Source organism: Anomaloglossus baeobatrachus, chromosome 9 (assembly GCF_048569485.1).
Source record: "Anomaloglossus baeobatrachus isolate aAnoBae1 chromosome 9, aAnoBae1.hap1, whole genome shotgun sequence".
Classification (NCBI taxonomy): domain Eukaryota; kingdom Metazoa; phylum Chordata; class Amphibia; order Anura; family Aromobatidae; genus Anomaloglossus; species Anomaloglossus baeobatrachus.
This window is the reverse complement of record NC_134361.1, coordinates 117,864,010-117,878,621: the sequence shown is the minus strand read 5'-3', so window position 1 is coordinate 117,878,621 and position 14,612 is coordinate 117,864,010.

Here is a 14,612-nt window from a genome sequence, read left to right as displayed (position 1 = left end):
CTCTCAGGGAGGTAGAGCAGAGGAATCATCAAGTCCAGACCGGTTCATACACCCTTTCCTTACCTGGGACCGGGCGAGTGGATGGCTGAGGACCCCTAAGCTGAAAGAGCGGACAGCGCCAGTTAGGAGGCTCCAGGTCCATTAGCCGGCAGAGACCTGAAATGGGAGAGGTGGATAACCGGGATGAAGTATAGAGCCCTGCAGCTTTGGGTAGCAAAGTAATGGGTCCCAAGAGCTCCAGAGACAAGGAGGGGACCACCACATGAGAGTACAGGGGGAGAAAGCCCACAGGCTGCTCTACAGGACTTAACCACTGCCCTGCTTGGGAATGAACAGAGTCATTGCAGAATATGAAAGAACTGTGAGTAAACAAGATCTGAAACCCACAAACCAAGTGACTGTGACTCTGTTTGTCGTCACATTGTGATCTGGCGATTCCCAGTTCCATTTTCTCCCTCCCGGGGACCGCTCCGCCTGTGGGGAGCGATATCATCCCAGCTGTACCCCAACATCTCCCCCGGTGAGATACCATGCAGTGGCAGCCTTATCCCTGGCTGCACACCACAGGTGGCATAGTCGACATCATCCGTTCCACTCCTGGAGGAGGAAAGATCTGAGGAAGTGTCCGCAGCAGAGGAGGCCGGGACCCCAGTCACCACCATAACCTGTTACTACCTCTCCAGGAACAATCTTTGCTAGCCTCCCCTTTACTGTGCACCACGGGGTCACGGAACCAGGTCAGGCCACGACTTCTATAAACCACTGGCCCGGCGACGGGTATACAAGGTATGGAGGTAAGCTCTTATCTTGAGCTCCGTGGGGTGTCACAACTGGCGTAGTCAGCAGGATTGCATGCCCAATCCAATGGGTACTGCGTGCCTTTACTGGACTGTCGTATGTTTATTTTGTGCCCGCGACCGTGGGCACTGTGACTACCGGACTGAGGCTGTAAAATGGCGTCCATTGAGCATGGGATGGGTGCCATGCTTACCAATAGAGACTGGACTGACCCGCCCTTCGTGGGTGGGAATGCAGCGAGGTAAGAAAACCAGTGCCCGCCCCTTTTGTTGGACATTCACTAGGAGCCAGGAACCCTGCCTCCCCAGGACCAGGAGAAGATGCGGAAGATGACATAAACTGACCGGGTGCAAGTCTTGGCGAGTGGTGGCTTGAGGGTGAGCCTGGCACCGCAGCCCGCACCGGGATCGGACTGTCGTTCTAGTTCCCCAAACCTGGGTACCTGGAGGGCCCTGGAGCATCGCAAGGAGGCCTGTTCCAGAATGTTTAAATGACTTGATTTATGCCGATGTTTCTTTTCCCTTTCTTTTCTTCTCTTTCTTCTTCTTTTTCAATCCTGCTTCTTCCTTTCCTTTATTGGGTCCCGGTAAAAGGGACATGTTAATTTGTTGAACTATGAAAAATTTGATGTGTAATTTTCTCTTGCAACCCATGAGTGTTGCGTTTTGCTCTGGAGGAATATAGCGCCCCTGAGACTGGGTGCTACACGGTATTGTATTTTATTGCATTTTTATGTACTTTATAATATCTGACCACATTAGGCAGGCAGAGGTTAAAATCTTAGTAAGTTTCATTTCCTGTTTCACACAGCCTCACAGAGAGGCAGAGGGGACATTCCTTAGGTGGGGGCACGTGCAGGAGGGAGTTACAAAAGGGACAGTTTAGCTTCAGTTATTTCAGAACGCCTTGGGAAAGCAGAGAGAGAACATGCAGTGATCAGCTCTCCGAGAGCTCTCTCTCTCAGGGAGGTAGAGCAGAGGAACCACCAAGTCCAGACCGGTTCATACACCCTTCCCTTACCTGGGACCGGGAGAGTGGATGGCTGAGGACCCCTAAGCTGAGAGAGCGGACAGCGGCAGTTGTGAGGCTCCAGGTCCATTAGCCGGCAGAGACCTGGAATGGGAGAGGTGGTTCGGGTGGCAGAGTAATGGGTCCCAAGAGCTCCAGAGACAAGGAGGGGACCACCACACGAGAGCACAGGGGGAGAAAGTCCACAGGCTGCTCTACAGGACATAACCTCTGCCCTGCCTGGGAACGAACGGAGTCATTGCAGAATATGAAAGAACTGTGAGTAAACAAGATCTGAAACCCTCAAACCCAGTTACTCTGACTCTGTCATCGGCTTGTGATCTGGCGATTCCCAGTTACCCGTTCTCCCTCCCGGGGACCGCTCCGCCTGTGGGGAGCAATATCATCCCAGCTGCACCAACATCTTCCCCGGCGAGGTACCATACAGCGGCGGCCTTATCCCTGGCCACACACCACAGGTGGCATAGTCGACATTGTCTGTTCCATTCCTGAAAGAGGAAAGGTCGGAGGAAGGGTCCGCAGCCGAGGAGGCCGGGACCCCAGTCACCACCGTAACCGGTGACTACCTCTCCAGGAGAAATCTTTGCTAGCCTCCCCTTTACCGTGCACCACGTGGCCACAGAACCGGGTCAGGCCACGACTTCTACAAACCACTGGCCCAGCGACGGGTATACAAGTTACGGAGGTAAGCTGCTATCTTGAGCTCCGTAGGGTGTCACAGTCATATGCGGTTTACGGTTCTTTGCCTACAGGCAAAAAACCGCTGATGTGAAAACACTCTTAAGGCCACTTTACACGCTGCAATATCGCTAGCGAGAGTACCTGCCCCCGTTGTTTGTGCGTCACAGGCAAATCGCTGCCCATGGTGCACAATATTGTTAGGCTCCGTCACACATACTTGCCTTCCCTTAGACATCGCTGTGGCCGGTGAACCGCCTCCTTTCTAAGGGGGCGGTTTGTGCGACGTCACAGCGACGTCACACGGCAGGCGGCCAATAGAAGCAGAGGGGCGGAGAGCAGCCGAAGGAAAGCCACACCTACCTCATTGCCGGAGGACGCAGGTAAGCTGTTCTTCGTCACTCCTGGGGTGTCACACATAGCGATATGTGCTGCCTCAGGAACGACGAACAACCTGCATGCAAAAGCAGCAACGATAATCGGGATTAGAACGACCGGACAACGATCAACGATAAGGTGAGTATTTTTGATTGTTAGCGGTCGTTCGTACGTTTCACACGCAACGACGTCGCTAATGAGGCCGGATGTGCGTCACAAATTCCGTGACCCCAACGACATCTTGTTAGCGATGTCGATACGTGTAAAGCGGCCTTAAGGTGATGGTTGATTTATACAGGCAAGCCTCCATGAGCTTGATTATTCCAAGGAAAACATTCTGCTGCATTTTAATTATGACTGTGTATTTTCTATTTTGAACTTCTTGTTGAAAAATGTGTTCAGATACTGTAGGTGGATGGCAAATCTAAAGCCAGGCATCAGGTTCCTCTTTTTTTGGAGACTGGAAATATAGGCTGAACGGAACCAGGGCAGAGCCATGGGCGTAGTGACCCATGACTCACCTTTGCAGGGCAGCAAGGGGTTAATTATAATTTTCTAGAAAGAGCGGGCTTTCTGCGGGGTCAAGAGTTTAGGGGGGTGGATTTATAGGGCCAGGGGAAGGAACAGGGTGGGGGCTGTATATATGTCCAGGGAGAGAGGGGGGGGCACTACTTCGGCGCGAGGTACCGTTAGAGAAGGTCCCAGTGTCACCTCACCTGGTCTCTCCCTGATCTGATGGCATCTGTTGCAGGACTCCTGGAGCAGCTTCGGGCTGCTGCTGGCGGCGCGGATGGAGCGGCAGTCAGGACAGCATTGAGGGAGATCCTGGGAGGTCCGGATGCGGTGTCTGATGCTGACCCCCCACCGCTCCGGAGTGGGCGCAGGGCGAGGGCACCGGAGAGGTTCTCGCCTGATGCTGCTCCTGGTCCTCAGCGGCGCCGCAGGAGCCCCTCCGGGGGACCCTCCTTGCCAGCAGAATCCATCTGCTGCAGCTGGCAGGAGCAGACGAGGGAGGAATCCTTCTCAGTGTTCAGGACCTGCGGCGGTGGGCGGACCCTCCAGGGGTCAGGTAACCGGCTCAGCTGCCTCTACTGCTTCGAGCTACAACAAAATGGCGGCGGTCCTCACCAGAGAGGACGTCGCGGTCCAGGTTCAGGTCCCCTTCGACGCGGAGGAGCGGTTCGCCATCAGGGAGGTCAGCGACGGGGAGAAATTCGCCCGCACGGCAGGGGCCTGCGTCATCCCGGTCGAGGTCGTGACCAGGAGGAGGTCGCCTTCACAGTCGGCATCTGAAGCGAGTCGTTCTGCATCTCATTATCTGGTTCTTTCCCGGGTCATCTGACCAGGGTCGAGTATGGCGGGTTCCCAGGTCCCCCCTGGTCGAGCTGCCGAAGACGTTCCGTGCTGGGCCATTCTGGAGGAGATCGTCGTCTGGAGTCAGGATTTTCGGCTGGTGGGTCTCATGTACCGACGCAGCTTGGTGAGTACACCTCTATGTTTTGTACGTCCTCACCTAGTTTAGTTTACCCGGGAGTGAGCAGTGGCTAGGCGCAGGGCGTCATGGGGGGTCTGGGGGTCGCGGGGCCGAGCGCGGCGGGGTTTGATGTCGGTGGTCTGAGCAATGTTTTGAAGGGTGTGCGTGACTTGTTGGCACAGTTGGACAGGGCGAGTCAGGGAGCGATCGGGTCCCCTGTCCCAGCATGGGTGCCGGGTTCTGGGGCGGCAGCTTCGGCCGTGGTTGTGGTACCGACGGAAAGCGAGGGGGTTGCTGGGGATGGTGTGGCGGATCCCGGGCAAAAGGAGAAGGATAAGGAAGGAGATAGGATTATTTTGGATGATAGGGCCAGAGGGGAGGTGTACGTTTGCTTTGAGGGCCCTCTGGGGGCGCATTTAAAGAAGGAAGTGAAGGAGAAGATTTGGAAGGATGAATACGTGGAGATTTGTTCCCTCCTTCCTTTGGAGAAGTTTAATTTAGATAAGAGAAAGAAGGATGATAGCAAGAAGGAGGAGGACGAAAAGCGGAGGTGGCGGCTGATCCCTCAAACGTTTGCTAACTGGTTGCAGGCTTTTGCGATCCTAGCTAGCGTCATTGGCGAAAAGGCGCCGGATAATTGTTCTGGGCTATTCTGCTACATGGATGCTATAGCGGAAGCTCATAGGATTTATGGTGGGCAGACTTGGTTGCGGTACGATGAACAATTTAGGCAGCGAAAAGCTGTGCGGCCCAGTATCCGATGGTATCATAAGGATATTGGTTTATGGTTGAAAGTCATGGCACCGGCTCGTTATGGTCAGCCCTTTCACGGAGGGGCCGGGTCGGCCAGCCAACATACAGTCGGAGGAGCGGGGACCCAGGCAGGGGGTATTGGAGCAAAGGCAAGGGTGTTCTGGCAGTTTAACGACAGCCAGTGCAAGTTTGGAAACTCCTGCAAGTTTAAGCATCAGTGTTCAGGCTGTGGAGGTTCCTCCCACGGAGTGGCTCGTTGCATTAAAAAGGGAAGGCCCAAGGCAGGGAAGATCCTGGAAAAGGGGGGGAGCCCGGTGAGGCTTCACGAGATGGCCCCTTATCTAGATAGATACCCTAAGCGGGATAAGGCAGTATTGTTTGAGGACGGTTTTCGTGTTGGTTTCAGGATCCCCCCCCTCCTCATGTTGTTCCGTATCAATTAAAGAATTTGTTGTCGGCGCGGCGACACCCAGAGGTTGTGACTAAAAAGCTTCTTGGGGAGGTTGCTTGTGGGCGGATGGCGGATCTGTTTGCATCCCCCCCCATTCCTAATCTGGTAGTATCGCCATTAGGGGTCGTCCCAAAGAAGGAGCCGAACAAATTTCGGCTCATTCAGCATTTGTCGTTCCCCTAGGGTTTGTCAGGGAATGACGGCATTGACCCAGAACTTTGCTCAGTGGTTTATACCTCGTTTGACGCAGCCGTCAGCTAGGTTCGGAAATGTGGTAGGGGAGCATTGCTAGCAAAGACGGACATCGAATCGGCATTCCGCTTGCTGCTGGTGCATCCTGAGAGCATGCATCTGTTGGGTTGTTTTTGGGACGGTTCCTATTTTGTTGCTCGTTGTTTACCAATGGGGTGTTCCATTTCTTGCGCTTATTTTGAAGCGTTCAGTTCTTTTTTAGAATGGGCAGTGTGTGATGTGGTGCAGCTCTCGTCAGCGATTCATTATCTTGACGATGTTTTGTTCATTGGCCCCACTGAGTTGGCAGTTTGTCAGACGTTGCTGAGGACTATGGAGTGGTTGTCTGGCCGGTTCGGGGTCCCCTTGGCTCAGGATAAGACGGAAGGCCCGTGTACTTGTCTGAATTTTTTGGGTATCACTATTGATACTGTGTTGATGGAGTGCAGGCTGCCTGAAGAAAAGATTTCAGCTTTGCGGGCAGAGGTGGGATCGGCTGTTCGTCTTAAAAAAATTCAGTTGAGGGACCTCCAGTCTTTGTTGGGCAAGCTTAATTTTGCTTGCCGCATCATGCCCAATGGGCCGGGTTTTCTCACGAAGGTTGGCATTGGCGACTGCTGGGGCGCGCTCCTCAAGGCATTACATAAGGTTGACTCGGGAGGATTTGGCTGTATGGGGCAGTTTTTTAGAGAAGTACAATGGCCGGTAACTAATGATTGCGGAAGTCTTAGATGATTTTGATTGTGAGCTCTTCACCGATGCAGCAGGGGGTACGGGCTTTGGAGCTTACTTCGGTGGCAGATGGTGCGTGGGAGAGTGGCCAGCGGCTTGGCATGATGCAGGGTTTACACGGAATCTGACATTGTTGGAGCTTTTTACAATTGTGGTGGCGGTGTCCGTTTGGGGAGAGCATTTTAGCAACAGAAAAATTTGTTTTCACTGTGATAACATGTCTGTTGTCATGGCAATTAATAACCTGTCTGGCGCGTCTCCTCCGGTGGTCCGCCTGTTGCGGTACTTTGTGTTGCGGTGCCTTTGTCTTAATGCGTGGGTTGTGGCAGTGCATGTACCGGGGGTTGAGAACTCCATTGCTGTTTCCCTTTCTCGCTTGCAGTGGGATCGTTTTTGGAGCCTGCCACCAGAAGCGGAGTCCGCTGGCAGCATCTGGCCGGCGGAGCTCTTGGAATTGGTGTTCGAGAGGCGAGTTCGTTGATCAGAGCATCATTGGCCCCTGGCACGTGGGCTGCATATGAAGCAGCTTGGATGGAATGGACAAATTGGAGGCAGGAATTTGGGGCGGGGGAGTCTGCCGAGGATTCTGTAGGCGCTTTGCTTTGTTGGATGTGCCGGATGGCTTCAGATCAGTGGTCTTTTTCCAGGGTTAATCGGTTTATGGCGGGGGTTGCGTTTGGTTGTAAATTGCCGGGGGTTGTTGACATAACAAAGACTTTTTTGGTTCGACAAGCTGTTAGGGGCTTGAGGAAGGGGCTTCATAGACTGGACAGTCGGAGGCCGGTGTCATTCCAGCTGCTGGAAGAGCTGGGTGCTCAGGTGGAGCGAGTGTGTGTTTTCTATTTTGAAATGGTTTTGTTTCGGTTGGCGTTTTCCTGGGCTTTCTTCAGAGCTACGAGGATAGGCAAATTGGTGTCCCCAGCGTCATCCCGTGGGGGGGTGTTTTGGGAGAAGACACAGTTGATTTAGGAGACTCTGTGGAATTTTGGATCCGGCGGTCTAAGACGGATCAATTTGGTCGTGGAAGAAGGGTCACTTTATGGGCATTGGCGGGGTCCTTGATGTGCTCTGTATCTTGTTTTAAACAGTATTTAGAATTGGGGGCTGGCCGCCTGGGCCCGTTGTTGAAGCATCAGGACGGATCGTTTTTGTCCAGGTATCAGTTTGTGGCGGTCTTTCGGAAATGCCTGGAGAGGTTGGGGTTGGAGGCGAACAAGTTTTCAGCCCACTCTTTTCGCATTGGGGCGGACGGCTGACAGGTGGGGGCTTCCAGCTGAGACAGTGAAGAGGATAGGCAGGTGGGAGTCGAGGAGGTTCAGGCTGTACGTCTGCCCCCATTTGTTGTAGAAGTCGGGGCTGGTCTGGTCTAGTGGTGTAATTATTTAAAAAAAAAAAACGGAACCTTGTAATGTTGTTTTAAAGTTAATGGTAGTTACTGGAGTATGTCTGATTTTTGGTTGTTGTACCCCCCCCCCTCTTTTCTTGTTTTGTTTCCTTCTATAGGTGGGGCACCCCTGGTCTGGATTTTCGGCCATTCATTTGTTTATTGGGGGGCACTGAGAGCTGATGTGCGGCGCAATGGTCGGCAGTTGGGTTGGTCCAGAGACGAGGTAATCGTACGTTGGATCGGGGTGAGGGGCATGCGCTGGCAGCAGGTGTTGGTTGATTTTCACCGGTTCGCTCGGTTGGATCGCACCCCAGATGTGCTGGTGTTGCACATTGGGGGAAATGATTTAGGGGCCCGCCCCTGTCGGGAGTTGATACGGGATATACGGTACGACCTGCTCCGCCTTTGGTCATTTTGCCCTAACCTGAGGGTGGTTTGGTCGGACATTGTTCCCAGAAAGGTTTGGTGGGGGGCTCGGTCCCTGGAGGGGATCGAGAAGACCAGAATAAAGGTCAACAGGGTGGTTGGGAATTTTGTGTCCAGGAATGGGGGAGTGGTGGTTCACCACAGGGACTTGGAGTCGGGGGAGGGGAATTTTTGGCGATCAGATGGTGTGCACCTGACTGCCGTGGGTATTGATTTATGAGCCTTGCACATTCAGGAAGGAGTGGAGCGGGCACTGGTTTTGGTGGGGTGACTCGCATTATGAGGTGTCAGGTAATGCTCATGGTGGCGGTGGCGAGGGGGGTTCTTGGAGTCGGTGAAAATTTGGGGTGGGGGGTGGTACATTGGATAGATGGGGACCACCCCCCTTTGTTTATTCTGGTATGGAAATTGCCTGGCGGACTTGGGGGTGGGGTCCCCTGAGAGTCGGTTAGGGACACGGTTTTCTGGCAAAAGGCGGTGCCCCCGAGCTTGTGGTCGCGGCTGGGGGCAAATATGACGGATGGTTTGGTAACAATATTTGGTGTCCGCCAGGTTTTGGGGCTCCAAGAACCGCTCTTGCATTGGTAAAATGGTTATTTATGGTTATTTATTTGTTATAATGTTTGTTAATAAACCGGGCCGATTTGGCCAATTTATCCAAAGAATGGTGTTGTGTTTTTATTAGCGGTTGGGAAAAAGGGGGTTTTGGTTGGGGATTCTGCTGAGACGATGAAGAAAGCCTCTGCAGTAGGGCAGTCAAGGCTGAACGGAGCCAGGGCAGAGCCATGGGCATAGTGACCCATGACTCACCTTTGCAGGGCAGCAAGGGGTTCATTATAATTTTCTAGAAAGAGCGAGCTTTCTGCGGGGTCAAGAGTTTAGGGGGGTGGATTTATAGGGCCAGGGGAGGGAACAGGGTGGGGGCTGTATATATGTCCAGGGAGAGAGGGGGATTCTGCTGAGACGATGAAGAACGCCTCTGCAGTAGGGCAATCATGGGGGAAATAAATATCATGTCCCAGCTCTTGCACAGGAACCTCTTTGAGGGCCTCTTTTTCTATGAGTTCTAAAAGAAAATTAACATATTAAGATTTTTTTTTCAACTGGAAACTCCTTCTTGGAGTCTCTCAGAATTCTAAACCATACTCCCTTTGGATTGCAGAATAGATCCATGTGTCTGAGGATGTCTGTTCCCAGCAATAAGCGAGGGTCTTCAATCTAGTCCCAACAGGAGAATTTGGCACATAGATGGCTTTTTCTTAGAGAAAGAAGTCTTAAGGCGGCGTTACACGAGACGATATATCGGGCGATATGTCGTCGAGGTCACGGATTCTATGACGCACATCCAGCATCGTTTGCGACGTCGTGCGTTGCGTGTGACACCTATGAGCGACTTTGAGTGATCGCAAATAGGATGAAAATCGTGGATCGTTGCCATGTCGTTCATTTTTAAAAAATTGTTCGCTTTTGGGGACGCAGCCGACATATTGCTCCGTTTGACACACAACATTCAAACGACCGCCTGGGTCCACCAATATATCTTTGATCGCTGATGCATCGATTTTGAGATCGTTACGCGTGACAGCAAATAAACGACCTATGAGCGATACCGGAAAATCGTAAATACAATCTGGGCGTGTTACGTCGCTCATGAGATCGCCCAATATATATCGTCCCATGTAACACCGCCTTTAGTTTTAAATCTTCTCTTCTTGTCTGAATATTTAGAGTTTCTCTAAATTTAGGTAGCCTAAATGTGCACCCCCGAAAAGCCCAAGTAAAAGACCACCTCTTAGGATCATTTAACGTCTTTGGGATACTTTCCAACTGAGGACCAAATGGTGAATATGGATCAAAAGGAAGTGACCAAAATAATTTTTGGATGGGACATCTCATATCTGCTGTTTTATCAAGATAGACCTTTTGACAGCATTAGAGAGGGCTAGAAATCTTGATGAAAGCCTTTAATTATCCTGAGTTTTGTCGTACAAGAATTCAGCAGCAGATTTAAGCATGGTAATATTCAATTTATTTTCTTGGAATACCCTCTTCCAGGTCATTGGTCAGCTGGCTAAAGGCTGCTTTACATGCGTCGATTTCTCGTGCGATCGCATTTGCGATCGCACCCGCCCCCATCGTTTGTGCGGCACGGGCAATTTCTTGCCCGTGTCGCACAAAGTCGTAAACCCCCATCACGCGTACTTACCTTCCAAACGACCTCGCTGTGGGTGGCGAGCATCCTCTTCCTGAAGGGGGAGGGACATTCGTCGTCACTGCGACATCACACAGCAGCCGGCCAATAGAAGCGGAGGGGCGGAGAGAGCGGGACGTAAACATCCCACCCACCTCCTTCCTTCCGCACTGCCGGCAGCCGCAGGTAAGCTGCAGTTCATCGTTCCCGGGGTGTCACACGGAGCAATGTGTGCTGCCTCGGGAACGATGAACAACTGGAGCACAGAAGGATGTTCGATTGTTTTGAAAATGAGCGACGTGTCAACGAGCAACAATAAGGTGAGTATTTTTGCTCGTTCACAGTCGCTCATTTGTGTTACACGCTACAAACGAGGCTGGATGTGCATCACTTACGATGTGACCCCAACGACATATCGTTTGATATATCGTAGCGTGTAAAGCGGCCTTTAGCCAGTTATGGAGGGATCTAGCTACAGGAATAGCAGATGTAGCCACTTTACAACCTCCAGCAGTATATGATTTTGTCAACGTGAACCTGTCAAGTCCAATATGCACCCAGAACCACGAGCAGTTCTGGGTGCATTTACTAATCCCTGCCTAACCGTCCCTGTATACCTTAGCATAGATAAAGAGATCTTTAAAAAAAAGTATTTCTAAAGATCTTTTACCGTATGCTAATGAGCGAGGGCACTAGTCCACTGGGCTTTAGTTCCCCGGGCAGTCGCCCCCATTAGCATGTTAGTACACCCCTGTGGGTGTGCTATCGTGCTAATGAATAGTCAGTGTCACAGGATGATCTCACACACCTCTACGACGCCATCGCGTCCGACAGAGGATTTAATCTCAGTACACATGACCCTGGAGTTTGGGTCATGCGCACTATGAAACCGGGTGTATGTATCCTGGCTTCATACTGAAGTAGTGCGCATGACCCAAACTCTGGGGTCTGCTACTAGATACAGGGACGGTTAGGCGGGCTTTGCACACTGCGACATCAGTAACAATGTGTTACCGATGCTGCAGCTCCTTCCTAAGGGGGCGGGTCGTGCGGCGTCACAGCGACGTCACACGGCAGGCGGCCAATTGAAGTGGAGGGGTGGAGATGAGCAGGATGTAAACATCCCGCCCACCTCCGTCCTTCTCATTGCAGCCGGCGGCAGGTAAGGTGAAGTTCCTCGCTCCTGCGGCTTCATACACAGCGATGTGTGCTGCCGCAGGAGCGAGGAACAACATCGTACCGGTCTCTGCACCGGCATTATGGAAATCTCGGAGGCTGCAGCGATGATACGATAACGACGCTTTTGCGCTCGTTCATCGTATCAAAAAGGTTTTACACGTTGCGATATCGACTGCGACGCCGGATGTGCGTCACTTTCGATTTGACCCCATCGACATCGCACGTGCAATGTCGCAATGTGCAAAGCCGCCCTTAGGCAGGGATTAGCAATATTCACCCAAAAGTGCTCATGGGTGCATATTGTCTTGTTCTTTAGAGTGGTCGTCCACTACATGTGCTACTTCTTTTTTAATGAAGTCATTCTTCTTATAAAATAAAACACCAGATATCCACCTACCGTACCAGTGCTGTTCCAGAGATATCAGCACTGGGTCTCGGTGGGGCTGGGATCTGTTCAGACTACAGATTCTGACACTATGCCTGATAATATCTCAGATGTCTATGATCAGTGCAGGCAGAATCGGGAGTTAATCTCTGCTGGTCTGCTTGTTAATCTCCTTTGATCACATGCTGTGGGTGAACCAATCACATCATCTTCCCTCCTATATATGCTGCCTAGATCCTTCCTTCTTGTCAGCTATAGTTTATCTAAGATGGTCTTGTGAGGTATTATGATCCAGACTAACTGGTGGTTGTAGTACATTTTGCTGTGTGCGATTGAGGAGTTACCCTTTTCTGTCTTTTTGTTGCTACTTTCCTGCTTTTTTATTTTGTTTTCAGTCTCTCATTGTTTGTTCCTGTGAGTTTGCAGTGTGTCAGAGTTTTGGTTTTCCTTTGTCTGTCTTTTTCTGTGTTTCTATCTCGCTCTTGTTCTTACATTCCCTGGTGGGAGGTGGGAATCAGTTCAGTTCTGGTCAGGGCATAGCCAGGTATGAGACTCATGCATCTCCCCCATTAGGAGTAACGCTGAGGTTAGGGATAACCTAGGTACTCCTGGCATAAAGAACAGCATAGGAGCCCTATGGCCTCGCTATCCACAGTCACATCGTGACGCATGGCATATCAATGTCATTCGAGCCTCCGGAGACCTGGCGCCAACATCGTTGAGGTGGTGCAGGTATGAGACGTGAATATGTTTTTTTTTATTTTAAAAGGACAATTACTTAAATAGAAAAAGGGGCTGTCCAGATAGTGGACAACCCCTTCAAGCCTTTGTGGTGTATTTTCTTCCTTTAGGTGCTCAGGAACTAGTTAATGTCAATGGATCATAGACCTAAAAGCCATGGCTTTTTACAGTGATTGCTATTTGGCCTATTACAGGAGACCATTTATTATGTCTCATTAGGAAACGTTTGCTTTTTAAACAATTTTTCAACAATAATATAATGTCTAATTTTTATATGATGACACATTACATAAATTGCACATGTATATATAAAGGCATAACTATTGTGTGCTTTAACAGGCAATATTGAACACAACCATTAGGCGGGCTTTGCACGTTGTGACATCGCAAGCCGATGCTGCGATGTCGCACGCGACAGTTCCCGCCCCCGTCGCAGGTACGATATCTTGTGATAGCTGGCGTAGCGAAGATTATCGCTACGCCAGCTTCACATACACTCACCTGCCCTGCGACCGTCGCTCTGGCCGGCGACCCGCCTCCTTCCTAAGGGGGCGGGTCGTGCGGCGTCATAGCGACATCACACGGCAGGCGGCCAATAGCGGCGGAGGAGCGGAGATGAGCAGGATGTAAACATCCCGCCACCTCCTTCCTTCCGTATAGCCACCGGTGGCAGGTAAGGTGAAGTTCCTCGCTCCTGCGGCGTAACACACAGCGATGTGTGCTGCCGCAGGAACGAGGAACTGCATCGTACCTGTCGCGGCAGCTTAATTATGGAAAAGTCGGAGCCTGCACCGATGATACGATAACGACGCTTTTGCGCTCGTTAATCGTATCATCTAGAATTTACACACAACGATGTCGAAAGTGACGCCGTATGTGCGTCACTTTCGATTTGACCCCACCGACATCGCACGTGTGATGTTGCAACGTGCAAAGCTGCCCTTAGACCTTAAAGGCTGCTTTACACGCAGCGACATCGTTAGCGATGTCGCTCGTGAAAGCACCCGCCCCTGTCGTTTGTGCGTCACGTTCAAATCGCTGCCTGTGGCGCACAATATCGCTAGGCCCCGTCACACTTACCTTCCCAGCGACGTTGTTGTAGCCGGCAAACCGCCTCTTTTCTAAGGGGGTGGTTGCGGTGTCACAGCGACGTCACACGGCAGGTGTTCAATAGAAGCGTAGGGGCGGAGAGCAGCCGCATTATCGACACGCCCACCTCGTTGCCGGAGGTAAGCTGTTCTTTGTCGCTCCTGGGGTGTCACACGTAGCGATGTGTGCTGCCTCAAGAACGACAAACAACCTACGTCCACAACGACTAACGAGATTTTGAAAATGAACGACGTGTCAACGATCAACGATAAGGTGAATATTTTTGATCATTAACACTCAGAGCTGTTACACCCAACGACGTCGCTAACTACGCCGGATGTGCGTCACGAATTCCGTGAACCCGACGACATATCATTAGATATGTCGTTGCGTGTAATGCCCCCTTTAGGCTAGCGATCACACCCGCCCCCGTCGTTTGTGCATCACGGGCAAATCGCTACCCCTGGAGCACAATATCGCTAGGACGCGTCACACATACTTACCTTCCTAGCGACGTCGCTGTTGGCGGTGAACAACCTCTTTTTTAAGGGGGAGGTTCGTGCGCCGTCACAGCGACGTCACACAGCGGCCCTCCAATAGAAGCAGAGGGGCGAAAACCAGCCGCATTAACGTCCTCATTGCCGGCAGGACGCAGGTACATTGTTGTTCGTCGTTCCCAGGGTGGCACAC